The sequence below is a fragment of the Neofelis nebulosa genome, chromosome 11 (assembly GCF_028018385.1).
Source record: "Neofelis nebulosa isolate mNeoNeb1 chromosome 11, mNeoNeb1.pri, whole genome shotgun sequence".
Lineage (NCBI taxonomy): Eukaryota > Metazoa > Chordata > Mammalia > Carnivora > Felidae > Neofelis > Neofelis nebulosa.
In genome coordinates this window covers 15,568,424-15,575,398 of record NC_080792.1, presented here as the reverse complement: position 1 = coordinate 15,575,398, position 6,975 = coordinate 15,568,424, and the positions used below count along the sequence as shown (strand labels likewise).

General features: G+C 38.9%; 1 pseudogene; it reads left to right on the top strand.

Annotated features, from left to right (window-relative positions):
• The first annotated feature begins 4,574 nt into the window (after positions 1-4,574).
• On the top strand, positions 4,575-6,624 carry LOC131489570 (lathosterol oxidase-like; annotated as a pseudogene).
• Positions 6,625-6,975: the final 351 nt, after the last annotated feature.

Below are 6,975 nucleotides of genomic sequence, written 5' to 3'. Positions count from 1 at the left end.
AGAAGCTGGGCAGGGAGTACATTGGATCTCTCCATGCTACTTTGGCAACTTCTTATAAGTCTGTCATTATTTAAAATAAAACATTTTTTTAATACCCCCATATTCATAACCTACCTCGAAAACAAAATTAAAACTGAAACCAATCTCTTCTTCCTTTATCTCTATTATAACATCTTGAATGCCTTATAGTTACTAACGAATCCACCTGCCTCTTTTGATTCTTAACTCTGAGAGACAGAACTACATCAGATCTATCTTTGCATCCTCCACAGACCTTACAATAGTTGCTTTTCTAACCCAGGTTCATTCAATGAAATTCAACAAATTAGGTTCAAAACACTGGTTAAAACATTTCCTTACATCTCTTAACCCATCAGGGAAGCCCTGCCTCACATCCTGTTTCCCTTTAGTGGCATTCAACAGAATCTGTATGCAGAACGTGTGTAGGCATACCATTGACAGACTCATTTTTTCAAGGTGCCTAAAAGTAAAATGTGACTGGTAGTAATACTCACCTGGATACCAAGGACAAAGAGAGTTAATTACCCAGTGATGGCAGAATACAGTACATAAATAATGGAGCATGATAGAAATAAGGGTTATGTTATATAAACATTCAGGTCCTGCAATATCCCATTCTGGGTTTGGTTTTCAAATGGATGACAATTAAAATAAAGTACACTTCTATTCGGTTCTGAAGATGCTTTCACTACAGCTTTTTGAGACCTTGAGACTCCAGCATTGAAACATACATACATAATGTGGATACCTGGATATTAACACCAGAAGGGGCTCCAAAAGGTCATTTCTACCCACTTATGACTTATATTTATAAAAGTTGTAAGCAGTTGGCTCCAGCCATCTGTAGCTGCTAAGATAAAGACAGATATGCCCATATATTTTTACAACTTGTTAAATAGAGATCATCGCAAATTATTAAAATGTAATTTCAGTAAAATTAAAATGGAATCAAATTAAAAAATTAAGTCAATGGCAACTACTCTTTGAGAATATAGGTCAGGTATTGAAAGAAAAAAATTATTGTATCCAGGATAAAAAATTGCAAAACTAATAAAAAGTTTTAAAAGTTTTTACTGCATTGTATTTGTGCTTGATTTTGTCTCTAAGAATAACTGATGAATGTCTTAAAAATTCAATCATATATAAATAGGCAGAATATAATTTCTAATGATTAGTCATTTTCCCCAAAACCTGTTGAGTATAAATATAAATTTCATTTTGTCAAAAATTTACATTAAAAAATATAAAAACAATTACTGTTTATTTACTTTATTTGAATGCCAGTTAAATTATAAAAATTTTTAAGTAATTTTAAACACTTATGTAATATTTATAATTTTTGTAATTTTTATAATAGATTATATTTTAAAACTTACATAACATATAAGTTTTATAATTTTTTTTAAAAAACCTGTTTTATATTAGCAATCTTTCCTTTATTTGCCTTTGATCTAAACACATAATAGTGAAACTTAGAGATATAAATAAAAGTTGCTCATCTGACAAATTGGACCAATGTGACAAATGTGGCCAAGGCAATGAATATAATTAAGTCCATTGATTTCTTTCCTGATTTGAGCTATTTTGATGACCTTAATAAAATTAGGGAGGTACCATACTGGATATATTAAAACACAATGTGGATTAGGTTTTGTGAATTAAGATTAATAGGAGTCAAACCAGAAAGCTAAAGAACTAAAATAGAATGGTCATTTTTATGTCAATATTAATAGAAGACAGAAGAGAAACAGAAAACAAAGCATGATCTCTACCACTGAAAGTACCTGTTTATTTAAGAGTCGTCAGTTACCTGAAAAGCTGTCTTAAAAGCCACAAGCTATAGAGGTGCCTGGATAGTTCAGGTGGTTGAGTGTTGGACTGGATTTTGGCTCAGGTCATGATCCCAGGGTTGTGGGACTGAGCCCCGAATCAAGTTCTATGCTAAACACAGAGCCTGCTTGGGAGTCTCTCTTTCTCTCTCTCCCTCTCTCCGCTCCTCTCCCCTGCTCACACTCTTTCTCTGTCTCTCTCTCTCTCTCTCTCTAAAAAAAAAAAAAAAAAAGCCACAAGCTATGTGACTGCTGTGGTAAGCAGGGTAATAGTGCTCTAAAAATGTCCATGCCTCATCCTCAGAACCTGTGAATATATTATATTATAAGGCAAGGAAGAATTAAAGTTGCAGACAGAAGTGAGGTTGCTAATGAGCTGTCTGAAAAATAGAAAGATTATCCAGGACTACTTGGGTGGGCCCAATGAAATCACAAGGATCATTCAAAGTGGAAGAAGTTAGCAGAAGAGTCAGTATCAAATGACGTGATGTAAGAAAGACTTAAGCAGTCATTGCTGGCTTTGAAGATGGAAGAGGAGCCCACAAGCCAAGGAATGCAGGTGGCCTCTGGAAGTTGGAAAAGGTAAGAAAACAGACGTCCTTAGAGCCTCCAGAGGGGCACGGCTATGCTGACACCTTGATTTTAACCCAGTGAGACCCATTTTAGATTTCTGACCTCCAAAACCAAAAGATAATAAATATGTGTGGTTTAGACCCTTAGGTCTCTGGCAATTTGTAGCAGCGGCAATAAAAACTAGTACAGCTACACTTCCAGTTTCTGCTTCTGCAGGTAAGAAGCCAAGAAGCTGCCACAACATCCTAACAAGAAGTAAAAAGCTGAGCAAACTTCCAGGATATGTAAGAGACGTGAGGACACAAAGCAAACCACCATCTCAATGACTGAAAAGACCTACAGCAAAATACAGAGATAACAATTTACTGAACTAGAGGCTGATAAGTGGAAACTGCCTGCCTCAGGAACCAGTGCTGGGGAAAGAAAAATCTGAACTGTAACTGACATGTTGCTGGAGGCTCAGTGTGGACAAATCTGAGAGATAAAAACCCAAGGAAGATCCAGCCATCAGGAGACCCCACGACTTTGTGAGACTTCCCTCTAGAAGTTTGACCAGGTTCCTATAGTGAATGTCTAATAAAAATGCCCTTATGCTTCGAGCAGGGGTCGGGGAGGAAGAGAAACCATTCTGAAATATGCCAGAGCACTCAGTTCTTCCTAACAAGACCTGATCTCGGTAGAAACCAGTAAAGCAGAGCCTAAGCTGCTGGGATATTATCATCGTGTACCAATAGGCCAAAAAGACAATTTGAAAAGACAGAACAAGCACCAAAACCAGGCAGGGATGTTAGAATGATCAGGCCAGTAATTTAAAATGGTATGATTAATATGCTAAGGGCTCTAATGGGTAAAGTAGACAGCATGTAAGAACAGATGGGTGATGTAAGCAGAAAGATGGAAATCCTCAGAAGGAACCAAAAAGAAATGCCAGAGATCAAAAACAACTTAACATAAAGAGTGCCTTTGATGGGATTACTAATAGACTGGACACAGTCTGTGCTTAAGGATATCTCAGCAGAAACTTCCACAACTGAAAAGGCAAAAAGAACAAAGACTGGAAAACAACAACAACAACAACAAGACAAAACAAAACAAAACACCATAACAGACCATGTAAAGGACTGTAAGACAGCGACAAAAGATGTAACATATACATAGAGGGAGTACTGGAAGAAAAGAGAGAAGAGAAAGGAATAGAAGAAATCATGCTCAAAGAATGATGACTGAGCATTACCTCAAATTAATGTCAGACACCAAAAGGCAGATCCAGGAAGCTCAGAGGACCCCTAGAAGGACAGCTGCCCTAAAAACTACACCCAGGCATATACTTTGAAATTAGAGAAAAAATCTTGGAAGAAGCTGTGGGAGGGGGTGGAGGGAAAGCTTACCTACAGGGGAACAAACATAAGAATTATATGCAACTTCTCTTCAGAAACCATGCAAGCAAGAAGAGAGTGTAGTAAAATATATAAAGTGCAGGCCCTCATTTGATTGTGCTTCATAGATACTGAGTTTTTTCCAAATCAAAGGTTTGTGGCCACCCTGCATAGAGCGAGTCTATTGGTGCTATTTTCCCAGCAGTAGTTATTCATTTCATGTCTCTGGGTCACATTTTGGTAATTCTTGCAGCATTTCTAACATTTTCATTATTATTATATTTGTTATGGTGATCTATGATCAGTAATTTTTTTTTTATCGGGGGGGGGTGGGGAGGTGGGGCCGAGGGAGAGAGAAAATCCCAAGCAGGCTCCACACTCAGTGCAGAGCCCGATGTGGAGCTTGATCCCACGACTCTGGAATCCTGATCTGAGACAAAATCAAAAATTGGTGCTCAAACAACTGAGCCACCCAGGGGCCCCATGATCTGTGATCAGTAATCTTTGATGTTACTATGGCAATTGTTTTGGGGTACCCCAAACCATGGACATAGAAGACAGCAAACTTAACTGACCAATATTGTATGTGTTCTGATTCCTCTACTGACTGGCCTTGGCCTCCCTATTTGCTGAGACTCTCTCCTTGGGCCTCCCTATTTGCTGAGACATAAGAATATTAAAATTATGCCAATTGATAACCCTGCAATGACCTCTAAGTGTTCAAATGAAAGGACGAGCCACACATCTCTCACTTTAAAAGCTGGAAATAATTAAGATGAGTGAGGAGGCCTGTCAAAAGCTGACAAAGGCTGAAAGCTGGGCCTCTTACACCAAACAGTGAGCCAAAGAAAGGCAAAGTTCTAGAAGGAAATTAAAGTGCTATTCCAGTGAACATGTGAATGATAAGAGAGCAAAACAGCCTTATTGCTGATATGGAGAAAGTTTTAGTCTGGATAGAAGATCAAACCAGCCACAACATTCCCTTAAGCCAAAGACTAATCCAGAGCAAGGCATTAACTGTCTTCAAGTCTGTGAAGGCTGACAGTTGAGGAAGCTACAGAAGGAAAGTTTGAAGCTATCAGAGGATGGGTCATAAGGTTTAAGGAAAGAGGGCAGCCTATGACCCTGCAGAGGCCAAACTGGTGGTGGACCTTCTCGAGGGGCAAAGACGTATCTTGTACTCAATAATGCAGATTATTACTTTACACCACACATCTATCCAGCCTCAAGGTCTGAGGGTGGCCTCATCGGATGAACTATCAGTATCCTGACTGTAACAAATCTTGGTGCTTGTATCCTTTATTTCTTCTTTGCAACACTGAGCTTTTTGTCTGTGATCATTAATTAATAAAGAATCCACGTTTTTAAAAATGTTTACTTATTTATTTTGAAAGACAGGCAGAGAGAGAAAGAGAGAGATTGAATCCCAAGCAAGTTACATGCTGTCAGCACAGAGCCCAATGTGGGTCTTAATCTTATGAACTGTGAGATCATGACCTGAGCCGAAACCAATAGGACACTTAAAAGACTGAGCCACCCAGGTGCCCCAAACATCCACAATTTTTATTTTTTTAATTTTTTTTTCAAGTTTAGTCAACCTCTTCTTTATATTTTTTTAATATATGAAATTTATTATCAAATTGGTTTCCATACAACACCCAGTGCTCATCCCAAAAGATGCCCTCCTCAATACCCATCACCTCCCCTCCCCTCCCTCCCACCCCCCAACAACCCTCAGTTTGTTCTCAGTTTTTAAGAGTCTCTTATGCTTCGGCTCTCCCCCACTCTAACCTCTTTTTTTTTTTTCCTTCCCCTCCTCCATGGGTTTTTGTTAAGTTTCTCAGGATCCATATAAGAGTGAAACCATATGGTATCTGTCTTTCTCTGTATGGCTTATTTCACTTAGCATCACACTCTCCAGTTCCATCCACGTTGCTACAAAGGGCCAGATTTCATTCTTTCTCATTGCCACGTGGTACTCCATTGTGTATATAAACCACAACTTCTTTATCCATTCATCAGTTGATGGACATTTAGGCTCTTCCCATAATTTGGCTATTGTTGAGAGTGCTGCTATAAACATTGGGGTGCAAGTGCCCCTATGCATCAGTACTCCTGTATCCCTTGGGTAAATTCCTAGCAGCGCTACTGCTGGGTCATAGGGTAGGTCTATTTTTAATTTTTTCAGGAACCTCCACCCTGTTTTCCAGAGTGGCTACACCAGTTTGCATTCCCACCAACAGTGCAAGAGGGTTCCTGTTTCTCCACATCCTCTTCAGCAACTATAGTCTCCTGATTTGCTCATTTTGGCCACTCTGACTGGCGTGAGGTGATATCTGAGTGTGGTTTTGATTTGTATTTCCCTGATGAGGAGCGACGTTGAGCATCTTTTCATGTGCCTGTTGGCCATCTGAAACATCCACGATTTTTAAAGAATCAAGTCTATAGACAGATTATGTTTCCTGTCGAATTACTGCCATGGATTAATATTCCCACTGTTTTCATTGTTCCCGCTAGAGTTGAGAGATTACAGCAAGTTATATGATGGCATAGGAGAGTTTCCAAGTGGCTGGTTTCAGCTCATTGTTAATATACTTTCCTTCCTCTTTTTCACTGACGTGCTGATCTACTGGATTCATAGAGGCCTTTGTCATAGACTTGTGTTTAATCACGTACACAAACCTCACCATCTCTGGCAGATTCCTACTCCATTTGTAAGTCACGGCTTCCTTCAGAGTCTACCTTGCCATATATATATATACCCTTTTATCTTTCTGTTACACAAGTAGGTTTATTTAAGTTTGCACCTCTTCGTCAAAATCTGACGTGGGTTCCTAAATGGCAGAGAGAGTAGAGCCAGTTAGCAAGTTCATGAGACCTGCTAGAATCTTGATGCTTCCACGAGGTGACCTCAGGAGACTGATTGTAATGTTATTTTGAATCCGTTTTCATCAACACCATGATGGGCATAATAATGTTTCCTAGGCGGGGTTTTTGTATGAGTCGTGGGAGATTAAGGAGTACTTGACGTGGAATAAGAGTTCAGTAAGTCACGGAACATCACGGTATCCTTTTTATTAACAGAAGTAACGTGTGTGTTGCCTCAAAAAAATCATCGCGTGAACTGAAACAGATCCAGGTTTTATTTTAGGTTACAAGTCAGCCATGATTTTTTT